This window comes from Zea mays, chromosome 6, assembly GCF_902167145.1.
Source record: "Zea mays cultivar B73 chromosome 6, Zm-B73-REFERENCE-NAM-5.0, whole genome shotgun sequence".
Taxonomy (NCBI): Eukaryota; Viridiplantae; Streptophyta; class Magnoliopsida; order Poales; family Poaceae; genus Zea; species Zea mays.
In genome coordinates this window covers 19622697-19649296 of record NC_050101.1, presented here as the reverse complement: position 1 = coordinate 19649296, position 26600 = coordinate 19622697, and the positions used below count along the sequence as shown (strand labels likewise).

General features: G+C 42.4%; 1 pseudogene; it reads left to right on the top strand.

The window, feature by feature from the left end:
• The first annotated feature begins 134 nt into the window (after positions 1-134).
• Positions 135-14493, top strand: LOC109940372 (parkeol synthase-like; annotated as a pseudogene).
• Positions 14494-26600: the final 12107 nt, after the last annotated feature.

Here is a 26600-nt window from a genome sequence, read left to right as displayed (position 1 = left end):
CATGAGCGCTCTGCACAGGGAATGGCCCTCCGGCCCTCTATAAAAGACAGGAACACTGCAGTACTACACATGCCTCATGTCATGCATTGTCCATCTCTATTAGCTAGATTATTAGCCGAGCATCGTATTGCATCATGTGGAGGCTCAAAGTGTCGGAGCGCAGCAGCAGCCCATGGCTTCGGTCATTGAACAACCTCCTCGGGAGGCAAGAGTGGGTGTTCGATCCCGACCTCGGCACGCCGGAGGAGCGAGCCCAGGTTGACAAGGCACGACGGGACTTCGCCGAGCACCGCTTCGAACGCAAGCATTCTAGTGACCTCCTCATGCGGATCCAGGTGTGTCCCATGCATGTGTTTTAATTATTACGTAATCTCAGTAAAAAGAAAAACAGAACATATATATGATAGCACCATGCATGTAGCGTACGTGGTGAGTTTTTTTTTATGACCTCATATAAAAAAAGGTATACGTAGTAGACGAGTTATGGTGTATTTGGTTTGTGGAGTCACTCTATGCTTCATGAGTTGATGCATCATAAGTCTATTCCATCAATTTTGGTGGAATCAACTCACTCCTCATGTATATACTAATTATTAGCTTATGAGGAATGAAGTGGTGATGGATCAACTCATTCTATTCCACAAACCAAATAAAAAAGTGAGGAGTGAGAAGAAGATGGATTACTTCATTCCTCAAACCAAACACACTATTAATGTCTGGGACCATGCATGGACATACCTCTCCCACCGATCGCCTTGTTTTGGAAGACAGAAACGTACGTTTCGTTATTGAAACTCGTCAACTCTTACTGATATATTCTACCCTGGAGTGTTTGCGGACTACTACTTCGTAGTCCGTGTTACGTAGAATGTTTGATACTATCTAGGAGTATTAGATATAGAGTAATTATAAAACTAATTACATCGCCGGAGCTAGAGTACTTTGCGAGACAAATCTATTAAGTCTAATTAATCCATTATTTAGCACATGTTTACTGTGTAGCACACATTGTCAAATCATAGGCTATTTATGCCTAATAGATTCGTCTCCTTAAATAGCCTCCGATTTTTAATTTTATAATTAATCTATATTTAATACTCCTATATAGTATCTAAACACCCGATGTAACTGTAACTACATTGTAATCCTTGAAAGCAAACGCTAGAAAGGGCACCGTGGTTCTTTGAGATACGACCCAGATCGGCTCAGTTTTAAATAATATATAAGATGACACATCTGTTCAACATTAAATCAGTACAAACGGGCCGATCGAGCTCTATCTTTCAGATTACTCTGTAATGAGATTGTTGTAGACCGCAACTTGCTTAACTAATTGTGTTGTCTTTTGTGCACTACGCTAAAGAAAACCCTCATAATCATCTGGGCGACCTTCCGGCAGTGAAGCTTCAAGAGAATGACGACGTTACGGAGGAAGCCGTCTGGACCTCTGTGAAACGGGCTGTAAACCGTGTATATGTAATTTGCAGGCACATGATGGACACTGGCCTGCGGATTATGTGGGACTTCTCTTCCTTTTGCCAGCTAGGCTTGGTACCTGCTCCAACTTGTTTCGTTGCATGCCACTAAGTGACTACTTTGTATGTATGCATGCCTTATTTAACTGTCGTTGTTGATGTGCGTGCTATAAGTTTGATTCGATTTATATAAAATACGTGCAACATTTATATCCCAAATAAATTTATTAAAAAACTGATCTTTCCGGTAATATTAATTATGTACCACGAATATTACTATCTTTTAATATATATTTAGTAAAAATTGTTTTTAGGGAAACGAAAACGACAGATATTCAGGGATAGAGAGAGTACACAGGCATGCGACCTTGTTTCTTTCACTAGCTGAGTGCCCGTGCGTTGCAACGGAAACACATAATACCACGGTACTGCTATGAGAAAAGGTTTCTTAATACATTTGGTATCCTATCCATACATAAATTGTATAGACAAACCAAGTCGCATCAACCCAAATCTAGAAGTACCCAGGAAATCCGATGCCATTTTCTAGTCATTAGAGTAACACCAATATCATTAAGCATGCAAAAATCAAAATACAGAAAGTCATCAGCACAAGGAGTAACTTGATAATGTTACAGGTGTCCCAGATTAATGACTCTAAATAGAAATTATTAACAAGGGGAAAAGGATGGTTCAAGAATATATCTGGAGATCAGAACAAGAACCAACAAAATACAATCCTATGTCCACACTAATTGTCTCATTTCATGAGATTTTAAAAAAAACTGAATGTGGACATAGCAAAGAAAAACCATATACAATGCACATATTAATAGATCAGACATGTGAGGTAGTTATGTTAAGTATTAGCAATACATAAAACAACTCATTACTGTAGTATGGACAGTATCACATTGCCTACATATTAAATCAAATATTCAGCTATATCAGTGAGACCGAACGCTTCATAGAAGGTCGGTTGTAGTTAACATGCCAAGATTAAAGTCGGTACGTAAGCCGCTGTTGCTGGACAACGACCGGACCATACATATGCCAGGTATGGAATGAAACCTCTATATAATCTAGATTGTAATCCAGAGCCATATATATACACCTGTACGAAAGCACCATGGGTATCAACGATGTAGCGATAGAGCTCACCGTTACGGGCCCTGTTTGTCTGGGCAGAGATCCAGCGGAACTGCCTGAACAATTTGTGGGTCTTGATGAGTTCATGCATCTTCTCTATCTCCGCGATCTCTTCCCTGTCCTTGGACTTCTTGACATCATTGTACCCGGCAACGACAACAAGGTTTGCCAGCTCCCTCAGCTTAGCGCACTTAGCAAAAGCTTCGACCAGCCCTGTTATGTCCTTCACCCTGTCGAGTCTTGCCATGGAGAAGAGGATGGGCTTTGACCGGTCATCCAGATGCCCACTGCGAATTAGTGATAACAATATCATCAGCAGAAATTTCCAAGCTCGAATCGAATTAGAAGAGAATACTGCGAAGGACGTCCATGTCACAACCCAAAAGGCCTCAAAGGACCAGGCAGGATAGCAGAAAGTACTCACATGTGTTCATCGTTTTGCTCCGGGTCATAAATCAAATTTTCGATTGAACCATGGAGAGGTGAGTCGCTTGGCCTTCTCGGTATGTGGAAAGTATATGGACATGTCAGCTCCAGGAGAGACTATATTGAACTTTGGATCGAAGACATCGATCCCATGGACAACTCGGAGTAAAGGCAATATGACTCTCATACTGTCCAACAATATTTTTGCTGAGAAAAAAATTAGAATAAGTATATATATGAGCGTCTTGTAGAAAATTAAGAATAGCTATTATCCATATGTGATCACAGTCCATGCAAGATTAATGCATGAAAAAGCATGGATTGCATGTTACCATAATTACAATCAATACAGTAACTTAACATCAGAACAGTATATGCATGAGCGAGGTAAACATGATTCAGTGTGCATGCAAATTAATTGGTGAATGCTAAGTCCCAGAAGAAATCTACAGTGGCCAACAAGACGGAAACAGAATAAAAACCTTCCAGCAATTTCTTGGTATGTGCTGGTGATGATAAAATCAGCATTGTTCATAGCAATTATATCAGTAGTGAACTGACAGGAGAAATGGTACTTCTCATCAAAATTCTTCCAAAATATGTCTGAATCTGGATACTTAGTCTTTTCCAGAGCATGAGCAATGTTGCACTGCAAGGACCATGCATATATGGTTAGTAACGAAACAAATGTAAGACCTCAAGTATGATTAACAGGGCATACATGGGTAATTCCCATCTTGTAAGATAGCAACGATGCCACAAGATTTCCATCACTGTAGTTTCCAATTATGAAGTCTGGAGTACCTTGTAATTCAGCAGCAATTTCACCAGCAGCATCCTATATAAAAAAGGAAAATACAGCTTTTGTCAAATGGGGAAGACCATTGAAGTAGAAAATGTCATATAAAAAAAGAACCGGTACACAGAAAATTTGCATATAAGAAATCAACACTTGCAAAGGCAGAAATGTTGCTTTTTCATGCAACTCTACTGGAAATAATTTGGATTCTTACCTTTTGAGTGTTGGACCTTTTCTTAATATGTACTCTCTCCATTACAAGTTGTAAGTTGTCTTGCTTTCTAGGTATATAATTTTCACTGAGTTACATAGTAAAACTACAAATCTAGAAAAAAAAACTGAATTACAATTTGAAATTGAGGGGGTATCAAATATCGTCTCCTAACTAACTATTCACAGATTTTACATTGTACCATGAAGTCATAAGGTACTTTCCTCAGATTTTTTTCATTAAAAGAAGCTCAGCAAATGTTTCCAGATATGGCCACACATCAAATCTTGATATCCATTTCTTAAGTATCCCGTTTTCATTTCTGAAGGGAACTCGTAAAATGTAAGTATGTTGTGTTCCACTAATTCTCTCAAGCCGTTGATTGCATGATGTTCCTTTTGCATCTGGTATCAGCCGAGTAACCTAAAACAAATAAGTAAATAATTAAATGAGCCTTGCTAGGGTCTGATACCCCATAAAAAGTAATATCTCGAACAAATCGTGGCCATTGATTTTTGAAAATTATGAACCAAAATAACTAAGAGACCACAAAAGCAAATACCAATAAAATAAAAACAAATCCCCTAATTTTAGGTGGACGGCATCCCATCTCACTGGAAACCTAGGCCAGTTTGTGCACGCGCTTCCATGCATGTGACCAGAAAAGAACATCGTCTGTGCAACTACTCTGCTTGTTAGCTGGTGTTTGGTTCCCTAGACTGAAGTTTAGTTGATGTCATATCAAATGTTTGAATATTAATTTTATATATTAAATATATGTTTAATAAATATGTCTTCTATTTTAGTCTTCATCTGTGTAATTAGATTTATAATCAGACTGGAGTTTAGTTCGTGTCATATCAAATTACCGACACTTAGGTTTAGATATATGCTATTTCAAGATATAAATTGAAAATACCAATAAATTGAAAATTGTTAATAGCGGTTAACCAGGGTGTTTCGGATTCGCAGTACCATGTGATGTACACATCAAAATAGATAAAGGTAACCCCACAATTAAACTTACCATGCAATCGCTCGAATAGTGATCCATTTGAAACATACTCGAAGACCATCATCCAGATGAAGGGTTTTCATCTTCACAATAACCCACAAGGTTCATAAGATTTTTATGGTTTACACTCGATAAGGCTTCAACCTAGAAAGCAAGGCATAACCATCCTGAAAACTCAATATCTTACAGACTGGAAATAGAATGAAATAGAATGATCAATTTTATACCTTATTCATGAAATGTGCTTCAGCTATAACGAACCACAATGCACAGCTCATCTAGCAGTTCAGGAGCTGGTTTGATTTGTGCCCAAAAGAAGTACGTACATGAAAATCTAAGAAAAATAAACATTATATAGACTGGAACACATACTTTTAGTTCTTCAAAGTCCCTATTTGCTTCCATCAAGCCCTCTAAGGCTTTGATTGCTTTTGTAAGCTCCTACCACCAGTCTCCTCTTGCAATTTGTCCAAGTTAGTTACATATTTCAGGTCTTCTGACTTACCATTTGCTTCTCGTGATATGTAAACCATGGCCCTTTCCATTACCTCATTAAATATCCACTAACTGACTTCCTTTAACAGATGAAGATATTTGGAGATCAACCGAACAATATCCTCCATGTGTGCTACATTATACTAAAATAATTGTAGCATAAAAGGCGTAAGTAATATCAAAGTGTCTCCAATGAAAATGGTTATGCTAGCTCAACTAAGATAATATGGATCAAACCTGACCATCACCAGCATCAGTGAGCCTCATGCTTGCTGAGAAAAAAAATACTCATTATTGCCATTGCTCTCTCTAGCATTAAGTTAACGACCCATCCTATAGTAGTTAGATTAGATATGTTACAGGTTGACGAGTAAAGGATGACATGACTATACTCGAGTAGATAAGGTTAGCAAAATCATAAGTACAACAACCATTTGTGGAAGTAAACTTACCTAGTTCCTTTATAATATGGAAGATGGACCCCTCGCCTTCATGTCCAATTAGGTGACTTAGATAATGTCAAGGACCAATTGTGTAAAACTGGATGCTAGGTGTAATTGACCATATAATTCTTAGATAGCCCCCTTCTTTTTTTGACATAAGATGGTCCCCTTCTTCTATTAGCAGTGCTTTGACAAGATGTATAGCAAGTAGATATGAGAAATCACCCACATTTGCCTCTGACAAATAGAACTGCCAAATGCGCTGGTAAATAGAACCATTAAGCAGTCCATCCTCTACCTGCAAATGTTCCCCTGAAAGAGGATGACTTGGACATTTGAAGCTTCTCTGATCAATGCTTTTTTGTCACTAAACATACGCTCAACCAAGCCCTGAATGTAAAGAACAACAATATTTCCAAACAATCAAATATAACCAAAATAATTAATATTCCATAATGCCCCTATATTGATTATACCCAATGTAAAGAATTGCTTAGCATATTGAGCCATCAGTTGTTTATGTATAGCTTGGGTTTGACAGTGCAGAATTCAGGAACCAAAAACTGCAAAGGAGAGAAAACGGGGAAGGACCTGAGAGGACCTGCAGACGGGGCAGGACGCGCTCCGGCTCAGCCAGGCGTCGAGGCACGCGACGTGGAAGCCGTGCCTGCACTCGGGCATCACGCGCAGCGTCTCGCCGTCCCTGTACTCGCTGAGGCAGATGGAGCACATGGCGTCAGCCTCGGCGGCCTTGCTGGAGAAGACGACCTTGGGGTAGGAAGCGATGGCGGCCGCGTCGAGCCCGACGGGGGAGCAGGCCGCGGCGGCGGAGGAGGAGGGGTAAGCGTCGTCTTCGGGGGACTCGGACCCCTCCGCGACGAAGAGCACGCGCGGGACGGTGATGGAGAGGTGGCCAGAGCTGGACGCCGTGGTGACTGCTTCCCCGGCCCAGTAGTCCCCGCCGCGGCCGAAGCAGAAGTAGAAAGCCAGCAGGAAGGAGGCAAACAGGATGAGGAAGCCGAGCGCGATGGCGATGGAGTAGCCGAGGCCCAGGTTGGAGAGCTGAGGTCGTGCCGTCGTGGAGCTGACCGAGGGGCGGCCGGAACGGACGGTTGAGCGCTCCATCGTGCGGACGGAGGAAGAAACGACTGCTGTGCGCGCGACCATGGGCCGCCCAAACCTAATTGGAGTATGGGCCGCACCAAAAAAGCAGCCCAAAACGCCTGCACTGCTGTATTGTTGTATTGTCTTGCAAAACTTTAGTACCATATTGGCTAGTAAAGGAGACATGGAGCGGCTTATAAGCTTTGGCGCGGTGGCTGAACTGATTAGTTTCAAATGGTGGCTGAACTGGTGGTCAGTTTCAACACGCGCATGCATAAGAATTTTTGCTGGACACCTGCGTGTACGACCTGTGGGGGCAGAACCAGAGCCATGGCAGAACAGGTCAAAGGCAGAACAAGTCAATGGCAGACTACTATTGCTTACTTAATAAGTAGTAGAGATTAATATGATTTTTTTGGCTTCTAGCTTGCTACGTAGTACACTACTATAAAATCGATTTTCAAACACGGGAGCCTTTTTCTTTAAGGCGGGTCAATTTACGGAGCGGCCTCTACAGCAGCCTCCAAAATGAGCTACCTCTAGAAATGCATTTGTAGAGAGGCGGCGGTTGTTCCGGCCACATCTACAAATGCCTCTATTTTTAGATGCGGCTCTATTTCTAGCTGCACCTAGAAATTGATTTTTAGAGATGACTCTATTTCCGCCCGCCTCTAAAAATAGGAGCTACATAACAAAATTTGAATTTTTCAAATGACCTCGGATAAAGAAACGAACAAAACGAAAGTTATAGATCTCAAAATTTATGCAATTTTGAAGTTGACAACGTTTTGATTTGAAATCATCTATGCATGCAAAAATCACGTTTGAATTTGTCATATTTGAAATTCAAATTTTCAAATGAGAAATAACCAAAACAAAAGTTATAAATCTTGAAAAGTTATATAACTTTGTAGTTGACAACTTTTCATTTGAAATCATCTATGCAAAGAAAATCTTCGTTTGAATTTCTCACATTATAAATTTAAAATTTTCAAATGACCTCGAATGGAAAAACGACCAAAGCAAAAGTTTTAGATCTTGAAAAATTATGCAAGTCTGTAGTTGATAACTTTTTCATTTGAAATCATCTATACATGAAAAATCTCCGTTTGAATGTCTCACGTTTGAAATTCAAAAGTTTCAAATGACCTCGGACGGAGGAACAGCCAAAACCAAAGTTGTAGATCTCAAAAAGTTATAAAATTTTATAGTAGACATCATTTTCTTTGAATTCGTTTAGGATCTCAAATACTCATTTCAAAACCAGATAAAGATAAAATGAGGAGAACGAATATCCTAAATGGACACAAGTGTTGTATAGGTGGAGTGGCCAGGGAACGACATGCAGCTGCTTGGTGGAGTCTTTCGGGGTTAAAATTCTTTTTGCTATTTTTTCAATCTAAATTTGTGATTTCTGGACAACGATTTGTAGAGGCGGCTCAAAATGCAGTCGGCTTCACAAATCGATTTCTAGAGACGGTTCTTGTTCCCAGCCGTCTCTATAAATCCTATTTTTTGAGGCGGCTCGAAAACCACCTGAAACGGAAGAGCATAGGTGGCTGGTCCAACCGCCTCTAAAGAGCTTTTACATAGCAGTGGTAGTAAGAATTAAAGTTACTCATTATGTTTTGACTCCTTACCTATGTGCCCAGATTACAACATTATATGTGAGTGGAGTTCTGAACACTGTTTTATCATCGGAACATCAGAAGGAGATACTTCGGTACATCTACAATCATCAGGTAAGGCTATTTTATTGATAAACTTGAAAGTTGCGTGCTGGGAGAGAGCAAACTTCATTACTCTCCCTGAATATAATGTAGAATGAAGATGGAGGGTGAGGATTGCACATTGAGGGCCACAGCACCATGCTTAGCTCAGCCTTGAACTATGTTGCTTTGAGGTTGCTTGGGGAGAGCCCAAATGGCGGAGATGGAGCCATGGAGAAAAGCCGAAAGTGGATACTGGATCATGGAGGAGCCACATTTACGGCAGCATGGGGAAAGTTTTGGCTCACAGTAGGGGACATCACTCCTTTGTTTATGGAATTATGCGATTTATGCAGTGTCAACCTTATTCGAACTGGTTTTATTAGTAGAAGTTTCCTTAACTAAGATCTCTTGTTTAAAATATCTCAGGTACTTGGAGTATACGATTGGTCCGGAGTTAACCCGGTACCACCAGAATTTTGGCTACTTCCATATTACCTGCCGTTTCACCCAGGTTCTATTTTGTTTCTATAATTGCATTGTATTATTCATGTATGTTTGTATGTAGTGTTTGTTTGGGTTCATCTATCTATATAGTAGAATCATGTGGAGCACCACAACCAGAATTTTAGACTTCTCCTGTGAGGTGGGTTTCTCTTAGTGCTTTTCTATTCAAAATTTAGTATAAATTTTCCCGTTAAATGTCTCCTAGTGAGATTCCCATGTGTTATAACTCGTGGTACTGTTCTACTACTAATTAAAAATATTAGGAGAAACCCACCATTTTGGTAGGGACATGTCTTACGTACCGTACGAGAACTTTAACTCCTATATGTATATAGCATTGCTCAGATAAATAAGGAGAAAAGATAGAGAGATTTCGGTTGATGACAAAGAGGGAACTATTCTAACTGGCTAGTTACTAGGAGATGGATCAACCAAAGTGCATCTAGGGTTGCTAGTTATTTTATTTTCAAAAATAAAAGTATATATCTATTTGAAGTGATACTTCTTAACATAATGATATAAAGTTTTCCTGCGTGTATGAGAAAAAGATATAGATATCCATGTGACCATGTACGAAGAACTAGTAAATAGAGGAAAAGACTCGTGCCGCAACACCATTAATTGATCCAATAGATCCATCTCCAATCAATAATCGTACAAGTTTTAACTCCATCATAAAATTTTACTGTTTGAACTTGTACAAGTTTTATGAAATTTGTGCCTAGATTTCTATTTTTGTGATATTCTACCGTTACAATGTTGCTTTGTGAGTTTAACCCTTATATTATCTTCATTGTACCAGCCAATAAATCCATCTCCAATCAATAATCGTACCATCATAAAGTTCTAATTTATTTGACGATCTAAATTCATTTAGCACAGGACAATCATGTCATTTTACAAAAAGACACTAAAGTCGATAAAAGCTACGAATTCTTTCTAAGGGGTGTTTAGATCCGGGCTATAAAAACTTTGTGTGTCACGTCAGATGTTCCATGGGATATGGGAAGGATTTTTGGGATAGTAATAAAGAAACTAACTACATAGCTCACCTGTAAACCGCGAGAAGAATTTATTAAGTCTAATTAATCAGACATTAGCAAATGTTCATTGTAGCACAACATTGTCAAATCATGAACTAATTAGACTTAAAAGATGTGTCTCGCAAATTACACGAAATTTGTATAATTAGTTATTTTTCATCTATATTTAATACTCCATGCATATGTACAAACATCTAACATGATGAGTGTAAAAATTTTACGGTGAGAACTAAATAAGCCCTTACTAGGCCATTCTTTTCTAATGCAATAATGATTCACCACTATTGCAGGTCGAATGTCTTGCTATTGCCGAATGGTGTATTTGCCCATGTCTTACATTTATGGTAGGAGGTTCGTTGGCCCAATAACACCACTAGTAATGGAATTAAGGAAAGAGCTGTACACAGACGCCTATGATGAGATTGACTGGAACAAAGCTCGTACTGAATGTGCTAAGGTTGGTATGGGAAAATGATCAGAACCAAGTTAGTATTAGTGTACTATACTATTTTAAAGTAATTTACTATACTATTAAACAACAGTTGATGTAAACATCTAATCCCTCCGTCCCATTAAAAATGTTATTTTTTTTACTTTTATTAGACATCTTGTTTAACCGTTCGTCTTATTCAAATCTATACTATACTTAAAGCACCGGTTTCAACGGTCGTCATGCGTCATTTTTTTACAAATAACCCCTCACAACTATTTCAAATTAATAACGGTCGTCATGCGTCATTTTTTTACAAATAATCCCTCACAACTATTTCAAATTAATCTGCTGCACATTTATAGATGTCAAACGACGCCCGACACGGGCTAGATGCACGCGGGCAACAACTATGGCACAGGCACGTCATGCCGGCCCGCTAACTGTGTCGGGCCAGCCCGTTAGACTGTCGATCCATTTAATTAAATCAGCGCACAGGCACGTCATGCCCGTCTGCTAAATGTTTCGGGCCAGCCCATTAGCCCGTCGATCCATTTAATTAAATCAGCGTAAAATGTTAAAAAACGGTGCAGGATGTGGGGTTCGAACCCATGCCCTGATGGAAAAAGTGCAGGAGACACTATGTGAAATTGTCTAACCAGTAGAACATCACGCTAAGATGTTTTAATATTGAATATAAATTGTATATAGGTATATACGGTTTTTTTGTAAAATAAAAAATAATCGTGTCGGGCTGGGCCGAGGCTACAGCCCAAGCACGACACGACGTTCTTTGCTCTTGCAAGCATTAGGTCGTTTCTGAAACCACATTGGCGCAATTGACTACATGGTGTTTGAGGTTGCTGAATTGGATGGAACATCAATGATTTGTCACACTAACAGCAAAATGAAAGGTTATTTGTTGGTTTTAAACGTTACTAATTGCTACGAAGTAGCGTAATTTATATGGAGCGCATCCAGTTTTTATTGATGCTTGACTTTAGCAATCACTCTATATTTTGATCTATCTTTTTTATAAGTTTGACTTCATGAGACTTATTTTATAAACTTGATCTCACAAATTTTCTCTTATTTGTTCTCTGTATGATGAAATTATGTCATTTTATAATCTCTGTTCATTCAGTCAATCGTTGTGAACTCTCTTCTAATCGCTCACTTTATTGGCTGTGTTGTACAAAGACATATTTCCATGAAGTAAACAATAACATCAGTTAGCCAAATCAAAAAATATATTATACAGAGAGCGGAGACAATCAATAAAAATCTTGAATTTTTTTTGATAGATAGTTTACGTGGGTATTGTTGTAAGCCGTCGCAACGCACGGGGAACCGACTAGTTTTAGTATATAAACCAGATAGCAAATTTTCTGCATGATGCATATTTACTGGAATTGTATATAATTTTTCCACAAACTGTTAAAATCAGATAATTGGTATTCCCAGAATGGACGAAAAAGTGGTCCTAATAAAGCCATTATATCCGAAATGGAATTGGAAATATTAATTAAATACCAATCCAGGGAAATATCCTGAGGAATAGTTCTCTGAATAATATAATCCATAAAAAATAATTGACAAATTTAATAAAAATGAATTGTCCTTAAATGTATACACTAGCATAAAAACCTAATTTGATAATCCCTTCATCAATGTAAGGGCTTCTTGTATTTTAAGGATAAATAAGCCTAGCAGAAAAAGTGCATGTACCTCTTAATGAAATACCTAAACCACGATGGCACAGTTACGTCCTTCCTTTTCATACATGACATTATAATCAATTGCAAAACAATTGGGTGATCTAAGAGGTTATTTGGAAAACCTGAGAAAGCACATATAAGATGTCATATTTATCTTGCTTTATGACCAAGATGTGGTTTTTTGAACATAGATTCTCTAATGTTTACATGATTTCTTATATGCTCATACTTTAGGAAGATATGTATAATCCGCATTCATTGGTTCTGGGTATCTCATGGACCATTCTCCACAAGTTTGAACCGATTATGTTCCATTGGCCTTGGAGAAAACTGAGGAACAAAGCTTTGGCCTTTATCATGAGGCACATTCATTATGAAGACGAGAGCACTCACTACATCAACATGGGTGCTGTACCCAAGGTAAACTGAGTACGTAGAATGGTTATTGGAAGTATAGTTCCTGTTTTGAAATTTCATTATGCTAGATTTGTGCAGCAACTTATTGACCTTGTTAAAAAAGTTTACAGAAGTAAGACATAACAATCCATTTGTTTTGGAAAAAAAAATCAATTATCGGTCCATTGACTTTTTACCGGTCCATTAACTTTAAAACCAGGGTACTAGCTTCTAAAGGGAAGTGAGCGTCGGACCCAAAAGCACGAGGGCTGAATTGGGCCATTACAACTTAAACATATGGCTCTACTTAACTTTACACTAGAAAAAACAATAAACTAGCTAGAAATTGTGTACTTAGTTTTCCTAATGTTCTCTACGTACCCAAACCCATAGAGTTTTGCACCCTAGAGCAAAACTTATCAACTAGCCTAAGCTAATTTAGGAACAGTAAAGGCACATAAACAAGAACATGCAGAAACTTAAGGGCTTCTTTGGAACGCAGGAATTTCACAGGAACAATATAGAAATTTTATAGGAATTAGTTCAAAAACACAGGAAAAACGTAGGATTCAGGAAATAATTCTTCAATCCAAAGGAGCCCTAAAGGATGTGAGCAAAGACCACAAGTCTATGACGCAGTTAGGTCTTATATAGGCACTTCATTGTAGCAATCTATATATGATGCAGTCAGGTATTATATAGGTACTTCATTGAAACCAGTCCCTATAATCAAACTATCCAAAATGGTTATGTTGTGTTATATTCAAACTGCAAGAAAACTAAACTTTAGAGATGGGCCTCGTCGGCCGGTAGGAGCCGAGCCGGGTGGGAGGGTCCGCTGCGTGTTTCACGTGTGTGTGTGTGTGTTGATTCTATTCTTTACGTCATAGGCCAGTAGTTAGGTACTAACTTCTATTGAACGTATATGTCTTAATAATGACTGTATTTGTTTCCTAATCGTCATCAATCACTGAAATAGATAATGACTGAGTGAACTGTACACAGGCATTAAGTATGCTTGCTTGCTGGATTGAAGATCCTGACTCAGAAGCATTCAAATGCCATATTGCACGAGTACCTGATTACTTGTGGATTGCCAAAGATGGCATGAAGATGCAGGTAACTAATGATTTGTCATTTTACAATTAAGTATAAACATTGATCTTATGCCCCATTCCTTGCTACTTCCCTCACATTCCATTCAAGCGGCTACTGTGTCAACAAACATATCATCACGTACACTTTAAATGAGAAACCATAACTCTTTGGCTACCGGCCTCGTCAAAGAGCTTGGATCAACTCTTCAACGAGCACATGCCTTTATTAAGAATTCACATGTATATCCATGGTACTGGACCTCAGTTTTTATCAGTAAAATCTCAATGTCATTTGGTATTACTTATAAACAAGGAGTTCTTTTACTACGAAGTTACTTGAAAATTGCCCCGGAGATTTGAACTACTGGTATCGCCGTATTTGCAAAGGTGGATGGACATTTACTACAGCTGATGATGGTTGGCTGTGGCGGAACCGCCCAGACTATTCCAGCTTAAGGGCCCAAGTCTCGCCATAGAGGCAACAACACACTTAAATCGGAATAACCCGTCAGTCCCTCGGATCTAGTCCGATGAAGCCACTTAACAAGGATCGAATACCACTTGCTCACTCGAAGGTGAGACACATAGAAATACGAATAAGCATAAAACCACAGATTAGAAGAGTACTTAGAGTTATTACATCATCGGAGTTTCAAAGGCAGTAACCAATGTTTTCATTGCAGCAGAAATAAACTATCGATAAATGGATGGGAGTTTGGCGAAGCCTGGCCAATCACTCCTCATGATCCTCTCCTGCAGAGGCAGGGTCCCACTCGACTGTCCAACCCGGTGGCAGGGTCGACGGCCAAGTCAAACCAGCAACCATTTCTTCCAAGCAAGTACATGTAAAATTATGCCACAAGCAAGGCTGAGTATACTAATACTCAGCTAGACTTACCCGGTGTGAGGAATCTACTCCTCTACCTCTAGACCATGAAGTTGTTTGGCTGAGGGGTTTGGTTTGCCAAAAGCACTAGCTAAGTCTAAGTCAGATTTTAGCCTTTCAATTTCTACAATGTTCCTTAGTCTAGGTGAGCATCCTTCTAAGCATACATGGTAGCAAGCATTTATTGCACACAATAGTTCTGCATCATGAAACCTCATTATACTTCTTACTCAATGCAGTACAATGGATCAAGCAGTCTCATTAGCTACGAGAAGCAGACGATTCGAATCGAGTTTTAACCTTGCAAGGTAAACCTAAACACACGACATGTAGGGGCACTTCGTCCCCACACACATCAGCCGTCCCCATCGATTCCTTGGCAACAGAACAGGGCCCACTGCCTTGGCATACAATGCTCCACTGACCCCGGCTGCCGCCGTGCAGTGACCGCACTTGTACCCACCATCGCTAGCATGGGAGACTCCATTTCAGGACAAGTGAGGAGTAAAGTCTGCGGGCAGGTTCACTCAGGTACTAGGCTTACCGATTTACCATATTTCTCGGCATGTGCTTAGTACGTTCAAACGCTTGACACAAGTATCCACACGTTAATCCTTTTTCCAATTCCGTCTCATAGACAGGGAATCTCCCCGAGATCCGTGTCCACAGACAAATCATAATTCCCATTATCAAGATGAATACAACCAATTCCTGACCTCGCGCGAGTGCTAGAAAAATCACTCGACTTCTACCGAGATCCTTTTAAAAGCAAAGCAACTACTCGACCTAGAATACTAGTATCCATCTCAAAAGGAAACTAAGTTCATGCAACTAGGGTTTCATACAACTCCTACACTTAAGTGCACAGTACAACCCTACAAGCAATAAGTGCAGTAAAATAGCATATATTAGGTTATGCATAAAACCGGGGCTTGCCTTCAATTGGTGGGGCTGCTGGAAGATCCTCTGTAGCGGGTTCAGGAGCTGGCTCCTGGACTTCCTCTTGAGCAACTCCTTGCTCCGGGATGAGCACGTACTCCCCGTCAGCGAGGTTGCAATCTAACGAATGCAATGAATAAGATGTGTGTATGCTATGATATGCAAAAGTAGAAATTATGATACAAGATGAAGTTGCAATCTAACCAATTTGGATGAATACGAGGTTGCAGGATGAGCACGTACTCCCCGTCAGCGAGGTTGCAATCTAACCAATTTGGATGAATATGTTTCAAGTTATGAATTTTTGAAACTATCTGCAAAAATTGGTAAATGATTTAACTGAAAAGAAAAGGAAAAACCAGTTTGCAATGGGGTCCCTGGCTTATTCTTTTCTCCTCTCTCACAAATAGATCCTCGGTGTACTATTCATCTGAGTCACTGACAGTGCAAAAGACCCCCTGGGTTTTCCTTCCCCTTAACCCGCCGTCCCCCGCTCACCGGAATAGTAGACGCACGGAAGAACAGGGCGGAGCGGCTTACCGGCGGCGGTAGAGTTCCCGGGGAGTGGTCAGCGAGGTCGGGGAAGTCACGAGGGTTACGTCGATGGTCGGCTCGTCGTCGGGGATGGCCGGTGTAGCTCGGATCACGCGCGCAGGCGGGTGAGCTCATCGGCGGCGAGAAGCTCGACCTGTACACGGCGGTAGAGTTCGATCTAGTGAGTCGGGGAGCTTCACGGGATGTCAGTGAGGCTGTGGGCGCGAGCAATTTGTAAATGGCTTACCCGATAGCTCTATCCACGCGCGGCGGCGGTCGACCGAAGTCCGGCGAGGTCGATCTCACTGTTCCGGTGGAGTAGAGCTTCGGGCCTGGGCTCGGGAAGCTTCACTGGCTCTTGGGGAAGCTGACTGAGGGCTCGGGGCGGGCTATAGATGGCCAGGGGAGTCTAGCCTCGACGGCCGGCTCTCGGAGACAATGGCGGGTGGTGGAGCTGGCTCTGTTCACACGCTCACCGGCGGGCAAGGCTCGGGCAATGTGGCGGAGGGTCGGATGTGGTCAGCTGAGGCCGCAGAAGGTTTAAATAGTGCGGGCGCCGCTCGGGCAGAGGGGGTGGCCGACCGCGGCACAGGGGCGCGCGCGAGCGTGGGTTGGGCGCGCGCTGGCGTGTCATCCCTAGTCGAACACGTGGCAGTGTTCATCTGCCCGAGTTCTAAGCCGTGTAGACGCCGTTCCAAGCCTGATTTTGGCAAGATTTCTTCACCTGCCGTGCTCTCCTTACCACAAGCAACCTCTTTTGTAGGGGAGGTCAAAGATTTTGTGTACTGAGTGAAGAGATATGGGAGGGGAGAGAGAGGTCTGTCCGACTGCTCCATCCCGAGGAAGAATCCATGCCAACTCATGTCAAACGGATTTTGTTTGTTTTCAACCTTTACCAGAGTGTTCCTACAGTATTTTGGCGCCACTTTGTTAATTGGGTCTTGTGGTTTTGGGTTTTGGAACTAGGTGAACACGTGTGATCTTTACAAGTGGGCTGAAATTTGAACTAGAGAAAAAACTGATTTTCTTTTGAGCTTCCTACTTGAGCAATCTTTTTGGGACTTTTGTGGAACCTTTTTGGGGTAACTTTCTTACTATTTTTTGTAGATATTTTAGTGTGCTACAACTTTTACAAATGGCCCAAATCAAGATAATGTGATTTACATAGCCCTTTTACTATGTTTTCCTTGGGTGCTCTAATGGCTTAAAGAGGGTAGATTTAGGGTTTAACACTTCTCCCCTTTTTGGTGCATGACATGGCTAAGGCATGACTTCTAAGATGAGTTATACTTAATTAAGACCTTGATTCTCAAGTTTGGTGTCTTTTGCTCAAATTAAACTACATGTGATAATAGATTCCACATTGTAGGTTTTGAGCAGAAACCCTGATTAACACCAGGGGTGTTACAGCCCTCCCCCCTTAAAAGAATCTCGTCCCGAGATTTGAGTGAGATTATCAGGGGTAAGGAGGTAGGTAACTCTACTTTCCTAATAGGGATAGGGTAACCACTGAGTTGGGTTGATAACTGGCTCTTCGAATGTTATCCTCTTTGCAACTTCAAAAGGAAGCCCTATTACACCTAGTCAGGTAATTTATCTTTTATTTAAACAAGGAGGGATCTTGTTATCTTGCGACAGAAGACAGGGATCAAGGGAGGGTATGGTTACGTACCAACACTTTTAGGTAGAAACTCGGGGTGGTTCTTGTTTAGATAGTCCTCTGTTTCCCACGTAGCTTCTCCTTCAGTGTGGTTACTCCATTGAACCTTATACATTTTGATTGTCTTTTTGCGAGTGGATCTCTCCTTGTGGTCCAAAATTTTGACAGGGAGCTCATTGTACGATAGGTCTGGTTCTATCTCCATCTCAGGTTCAGCCAGAACTTCTGTTGGTACTCGGACACACTTTTTCAGCTGAGATATATGGAATACATCATGTATCGCAGACATGTAAGGTGGTAGCTTTAGTTTATAAGCTACGGGTCCACATGCTTCTATGATCTCGTATGGTCCAATATAGCGAGGGGCTAGCTTGCCTTTAATCCCAAATCTTTGCACACCTTTTGTGGGTGAAACCTTGAGATACACATGATCTCCCACTTTGAACTGCAAAGGCTTTCTTCTTTTATCATGATAGCTCTTTTGCCTGGCTTGAGCAGCTTCTAAATTCTTCTGAATGACTCTGACTTTTTCTTTAGCTTCAAGCACTAAGTCAGGCCCAAAGATTTCCCTTTCTCCAGCTTCTGACCAATTAAGGGGTGTTCGACACCTCCTTCCATATAAGGCTTCGAAGGGTGCCATTTTCAAGCTGGACTGATAGCTGTTATTATAGGAGAACTCTGCTAGAGAAAGACACTTATCCCAACTTTTGCCATAATGAATCACACATGCGCTCAACATGTCTTCAAGAATCTGATTCACTCTTTCCGTTTGGCCATCAGTTTGAGGGTGGTATGCGGAACTTCTGATTAACTTGGTGCCCAGCGAGTCTTGCAGTTGCTCCCAAAATCGTGCTATGAACTGAGCTCCTCGATCCGAGATAATTGTCCGTGGTATTCCATGTAGGCACACTATTCGGTCCATATATAGCTCGGCATATCGCTTGGTCGGATATGTTGTGTGTACTGGAAGAAAATGAGCCGTCTTGGTCAGTCTGTCCACAATGACCCATATGGAATCATGGTGCCGTGAGGTATGGGGCAACCCCACGATAAAATCCATGCTGATGTCGTCCCACTTCCAAGCGGGTATGGGGAGTGGCTGCAAGGCGGCTGCTGCCTTGAGGTGACTTGCTTTGATTCTTTGGTAGGTGTCGCATTCAGACACGTACTTAGCAATCTCCCTTTTCATCCTCGTCCACCAATACAAGGATCTAAGGTCATGATACATCTTGTTGCTTCCAGGGTGCATGGAGAACTTGGAGAGACGAGCCTCGTCCAAAATTTTCTTCCTAAGTTCCTGATCCTTGGGAACAACAAGTCGGTCCTCAAACCATAATACACCCTTACTGTCTTGGCGAAAGCACTTATACTTCTCCACCTTCTGTGTGAGCATCTCCTTGATGATTTGTACTCCCTTATCATTGAGTTATGCCATGATGATTTGATCCTGCAAGGTCGGCTCAACTGAAATGTAGTCCAGAGTGCCCGAGGAAACTACTTCCATGTTTAATTTGCTCAACTCATCACAGAGAGCGGTGACATGAGAATCTATGGTCAGACAGTTGCATTGTGCCTTGCGACTCAACGCATCTGCTACCACATTTGCTTTTCCCGGGTGATAGTGCACTTCTAGGTCATAATCTTTGATTAGCTCTAACCATCTTCTTTGTCTCATATTAAGGTCAGCCTGGGTGAAGACGTACTTGAGGCTCTTGTGGTCGGTATAGATGTTGCAGTGAGCTCCCATCAAGTAGTGCCTCCAGATCTCCAGAGGATGAACCACTGCCGCTAGCTCCAAATCATGTGTTGGATAATTCTACTCATGAGGTCTGAGTGCTCGTGACGCGTAGGCAATAACTCGGTTGTCTTGCATTAGAACACAACCAAGTCTAGTGCCTGAAGCATCACAATACACGTCAAAAGGCTTGGTGTTGTCGGGCTACGCTAGCACTGGCGCGGTTGTCAGGTGCTGCCTTAAGGTGTGAAAGGCATCTTTGCATTTCTAACTCCACTCAAACTTGACTCCCTTCTTTAGTAACTCTGTCATTGTCTTGGCAATTCGGGAGAAGTCTAGAATGAATCATCGATAATATCCAGCTAATCCCAGAAAACTCCGAATCTGGCGAACGGTGGTAGGAGGCTTCCAATCCATCACCTCTTGCACTTTGTCTGGATCAACTGCTATCCCTTCCTGAGAGACGGTGTGACCCAAGAATTTGATCTCCTTTAGCCAAAAGTCACATTTAGAGAACTTGGCATATAAATGGTGATCTCGCAATCGTTGTAGCACTGTATGAAGGTGCTTGGCATGCTCTTCCTCTGTCTTGGAATACACCAATATGTCATCGATGAAAACCACCACGAATTTGTCCAACTCGGGCATGAATACTGAATTCATCAAGTACATGAAATATGCCGAGGCATTGGTCAGCCCGAAGGGCATTACCAGATACTCATAAAGTCCATATCTGGTTGAGAAGGCTGTCTTCAGAATATCACTTGCCCGGATCTTGATTTGATGATAGCTGGAACGAAGATCTATCTTGGAAAACACCTTAGCTCCAACCAGTTGACCAAATAGAACATCAATGAACATCAATGCGGGGTAAAGGATACTTGTTTTTGATGGTTACCGCATTGAGAGGGCGGTAATCTATACACAATCTCAAGCTTTCATCTTTCTTCTTCACAAACAAAGCTGGACATCCCCAAGGTGAAGTACTTGGGCGGATGAATCCCTTATCCAGCAATTCTTGCAACTATTTCTTCAATTCAGCCAGTTCTGCTGTTGGCATTCTGTAAGGCCTCATAGAGATAGGTGCGGTGCCTGGCTATAATTCTATGGCGAACTCTATGTACCGGTCGGGTGGCATTCTAGGCAACTCGTTTGGAAAAACATCGACATATTCACAGACCACTGGGATTTTCTCTAGGGGTGATTCGATCATGGAGAAGTCACAAGAGTGCGTGTAGCCTTGGCTTGGTAGATATAGGGTAAGCTCTCCACATGCTGGGGAATGGATTTCAAGGGCACGGGCTGCGACATCTAGCAGAACTTGGTGCTGAGTCATCCAATCGGTCCCCAATATAATATCTACACTCTGTAATCCTAGGATTAGGAGGGTAGTTTTGAAAATTTTACTTTCCAATTGAATAGGCACATTACGGTTGAGTTGGTTTGTTGCAACCTTGCCACCTGGCGTTGCAATCATATATGCCCCCTTTGTATCATAGAAGGGTAATTGACACTTAGCACTGAACCTTTGACCAATAAAGTTATGCGATGCACCAGAATCGAACAGAATTACTGTATGTTGATTAAGAATTGAGAAAGTACCAGTCATGACGGGTGCTCCTTCTGGAAGATCCGCCAGCGTGGTGAAGTTCAGCCTGCCTTGCCTCACTTGCACCTTCTGTCTCTTGCCCTTATTCTGGCCAGGATTCTGCCCTTGCCTTTGCTGGTTTTGGGGGCAGTCCTTGGCATAGTGACCAGTGTTACCACAGGTGAAGCATCTGTTCCCGTTGTTCTGGCGATACTGCTGCTGTTGCTGCTGAGGTTGGTGGTTGTTGTTCCTCTGAGCTGGAGCTTGGGGGCGGTTGGGTGCTTGTTACTGCTGGGGTGGCCTCATTACCCAACGTCCCTGCTGCTGCTGCGGTCCCCTACTCTGAGTATTGGACACAATCCGGAAGCGCTGAGGTTGTGTGGATGGTCCTGCCATGGGTGCCTTCCTCTTCTTTTCTGTCCTATGGGCCATGATGCAATCTTCCTGTGAGATGGCCAAATCGACCAGCTCATTGTAACTGTTGGCCCGAACTGTGTTGAGACGTTCCCGGAGCTAGGTGCTGAGGCCCCTCCGGAACCTGTCCCTCTTCTTCTCATCTGTATCTACATGATAGCTTGCATACTGACACAGATCATTGAAAGCCTGGGCATACTGTAGCACCGTGCGGTTTCCTTGAGTTAGGGCCAGAAACTCATTGAGTTTGCGGTCCATGATGCCTGCTGGGATGTGGTGCCCCTTGAAGGCTGTCTTGAATTCATCCCAGGTAACCTCGTGGTCAGCTGGCTGCATGGTGAGGAAATGGTCCCACCATGTCCTAGCGGGTCTTGGCCGCATCGGGGCATGCTCCCGTAAGTAGTGGAAACTTTGACTCCACCACTCTGAGCCACACATTGGCATTCAGTGGATCTTCGGCCCTTGTGAACAGCGGTGGCTGGGTGCTGAGGAATTCCTGGTAAGTTGCCGCTGCCGGTGGACGTTGGTGCTGCTCACCACCCCCAAAGTGCTGGGGCTGTGGCTGACGCTGCGCGAGCTGCCGCAGAATCTCATTCTGCTGAGCCATCAGCTCCTGCATAGTGGGAGGCTGTGGTGGCGGTGGAGGAACCTGCTCATTCTGTCCACGGCGCGCTCTTCCTGCCATTTGAAATTAAGGAGTCCCTGTCGTTATACTCATGATCCATACTTGCAAAATTGTGTGACGAATAATGAGTGAGTAGCGAGAATCTTAAAATTCCAGATTTACTTGGTATTTCACAACGTATACCAACAGGGTGAAACTCGAACCATAATTTGAAACTTAAAACCATTCATTCTTCATTTCACAAAAGAAGTTTCATGGGTTACATCAAGTTAGAGGGACTCAACAATCTAGCCTAGTACATCATGAGTGCAAAAGCTAAGCTATTCTGAAGAGTGCTACTTCCTAACACTTCTACCCTAATTAGGATGCCTCAACGAGCGAACGAGGCAGCACTGGACTCAGGAGAAGGTGGTCCACCAGAGTGAGCTAAGCTAGCAGTGTCCAGACTAGAGGCTGGCACTAGCTCCTCAGGATCCTCCTCCTCTCCATCAATGTCCACGTCCTCCTCTGCCTCAACTGCCTCCATAGCGTCGTGCATCTCCTGGTGATGCATGTCCAGGTGCTGGTTTGCCTACTCGAGCTGCTGCTGAGTAGTCTGGAGCTGGTTCTCCAGAACCTCGATGTTGTTGTCCTGAACCTCCACTTGCTCCTCGAGCTCGCGGATCCAGGTACCCATCTGCTTAGCTTGGAGATCCTTCTCCACAAGCTCAGAAGACAAGTCTACCACGAAGCCCTCTCTGTCGTCAAGGGTCACCTTGGCAGTCTGCGCCAGGCCTGTCAAGTGTGACATAGCCTCGCACTGCAAGGCCTGTAGGCGATACAGTGCGCTCATGCACTGAACCGTCACTCGACCCACCAGCTCGGGGTGAAGTGCCCACACGTCCTTTGCGTACTTCACCCGGTTGCACCACATCGGGTCATCCCTCTGCTCAGCGGGGAAGAGACCGATGGGATGCGTCAGCATCTCCAGTGGGTGAAATCCGCAAAAGGTCGTTAGAGCCTACAGGGCTGTGGCCTCCGTAGTGTCGTCGGCGCGGAACCCGATAGTCTTAGAGTCCAGAGAACGCCAACCTGGCTGCAAGGGATGAGGCTCCAAGGCTAGCCACACCCTGCAACGTGGCACCCGGTGCTCCTCGTACAACTGCACCGTGTACTGAGGGGGCGTGGGGTAGCCAGCTGCACTCAACACCTCCCACAAAATAGAGGGAAAACCCTCTCGGGAAAGGTAGTCAAAAGTGACAGGGGCGTCCCCTCCCTCAATAGGCGTGGGTGAATCCATCTGTGCAAAGGTAAGTGTAAGTGCAGTGAGAAGACTGAAAGAAAAAAAATTCCTAAGTGTAAAGAACTTAGAAAAACTTTTAAATGTTGGACCTGTCCTGACTTGATTAAGATCTTTCCTTAATTAATTATCTTAAGACCTAACCATGGATTGATCAAGTTGTTAAGGGGTTAGGGTGACTCACCTTTTATGCAGTTTTTATTAATAACATGACTCTATAATGATGATGATGATGCATGCTCGTCCTAAGCGTCCTTACATCAAGCATAGGGGTGCGCCTAGGGCATCCCACCTATTATAATAGTAGCCTGTGCGGCGTACTTACTTAGCCACCTAGCTACCCATCTAATTTCCTAAGGCTTCTCGTCCTAGGTCTATCCTTATCGTCCTGACAATCTAACCAACACTAGGTTTCTAGCAAGTTTTATTTTTGAAAGTTTGGTATCTATGACTTATCGACTTCTCTGAAGTGGTAATCGCTCCGATACCAGCTGTGGCGGAACCGCCCAGATTATTCCAGCTTAAGTGCCCAAGTCTCGCCTTAGAGGCAACGACACAATTAAATCGGAATAACCCGTCAGTCCCTCGGATCTAGTTCGATGAAGCCACTTAACAAGGATCGAATACCACTTGCTCACTCGAAGGTGAGACACAGAGAAATACGAATAAGCATAAAACCACAGATTAGAAGAGTACTTAGAGTTATTACATCATCGGAGTTTCAAAGGCAGTAACCAATGTTTTTATTGCAGCGGAAATAAACAATCGATAAATGGATGGGAGTTTGGTGAAGCCTGGCCAATCACTCCTCATGATCCTCTCCTGCAGAGGCAGGGTCCCACTCGACTGTCTAACCCGGTGGCAGGGTCGACGACCAAGTCAAACCAGCAACCATTTCTTCCAAGGAAGTACCTGTAAAATTATGCCACAAGCAAGGCTGAGTATACTAATACTCAGCTAGACTTACCCGGTGTGAGGAATCTACTCCTCTACCTCTAGACCATAAAGCTGTTTGGCTGAGGGGTTTGGTTTGCCAATAGCACTAGCTGAGTCTAAGTCAGATTTTAGCCTTTTAATTTCTACAATGTTCCTTAGTCTAGATGAGCATCCTTCTAAGCATACATGGTAGCAAGCATTTATTGCACACAATAGTTTTGCATCATGAAACCTCATTATACTTCTTACTCAATGCAGTACAATGGATCAAGCAGTCTCATTAGCTGCGAGAAGCAGACAATTCGAATCGAGTTTTAACCTTGCAATTTAAACCTAAACACACGACATGTTGGGGCACTCCGTCCCCACACACATCAGCCGTCCCCATCGATTCCCTGGCAACAGAATAGGGCCCACTGCCTTGGCATACAATGCTCCACTGACCCCGGCTGTCGTTGTGCAGTGACCGCACTTGTACCCACCATCACTAGCATGGGAGACTCCGTCTCAGGACAAGTGAGGAGTAAAGTCTGCGGGCAGGTTCACTCAGGTACTAGGCTTACCGATTTACCATATTTCTCGGCATGTGCTTAGTACGTTCAAACGTTTGACACAAGTATCCACACGTTAATCCTTTTTCCAATTCCGTCTCATAGACAGAGTATCTCCCCGAGATCCGTGTCCACAGACAAATCATAATTCCCATTATCAAGATGAATACAACCAATTCCTGACCTCGCGCGAGTGCTATGAAAAATCACTCGACTTCTACCGAGATCCTTTTAAAAGCAAAGCAACTACTCGACCTAGAATACTAGTATCCATCTCAAAAGGAAACTAAGTTCATGCAACTAGGGTTTCATACAACTCCTACACTTAAGTGCACAGTACAACCCTACAAGCAATAAGTGCAGTAAAATAGCATATATTAGGTTATGCATAAAACCGGGGCTTGCCTTCAATTGCTGGGGCTGCTGGAAGATCCTCTGTAGCGGGTTCAGGAGCTGGCTCCTGGACTTCCTCTTGAGCAACTCCTTGCTCCGGGATGAGCACATACTCCCCGTCAGCGAGGTTGCAATCTAACGAATACAATGAATAAGATGTATGTATGCTATGATATGCAAAAGTAGAAATTATGATACAAGATGAAGTATCACTAGTCACTTAGTAAACTAGTGTTGGTGCTTTATACAAGGTCCTTAGTAATTCATACTTAGTGGTTTAGGTCAGGGTTGACCAGTGGTAACAAGGTGGATTTGGACTTAGACAATTTCTTAAAGATTTGGTGAAGACTAAAAGGGGTTTTACTGAAGTTATTATGAGTAACACTAGGTACCTCTTCCAATCTTCCTTTTCTTTTTCCATTTATGCTTTTAAGGTAGATTTAAACTACAACTGTGGTTTATAAAAATTATAAAATTCTACAAAAATTACAGTGGCTTCCCACTGGCTAAAATAACATATCCTAGAAATTTGGGGTCAAAACTAATTAGGATATGTTCTAGGCAAAAATAACAAAAGCTAGGGCAGAGGGGGTGCATTACACTACACCTCCTACCTAAAAGTGGCTATTGCCCTAAGGGTTATTTTTCCTGGTATCTAGGTGCAATACTATGGTCTTGTGCCAAAAATTACAGAGAGATACACAGAGGTCATTTAGTTATGATTTTCTAAAGTTTAAAGCTAGAAAGACACTTATAACTAACTTGCTATTTGAAAAGTATCAAACAACAGAACTAGTAATTTTCCTAGGTGCTTCTTAGCACAAGCACAATCATTCCTAAGGTTGGGGTGGTTTATCCTTGGGATTATTTTCCTATGACTTTTTGAAGTTTTCTCTGTTTTTCATTTTTAAATAATGGTTTCAATTTTCTCCACTGAACTATGGTTAAAATCCATTTTTCCTATGAACTACATCACTTAAGCAACTTAGGAAAAATATGGTTGCCCTCTGGTTCCCATTTTTATCTCCCATTTTCATTTTTCA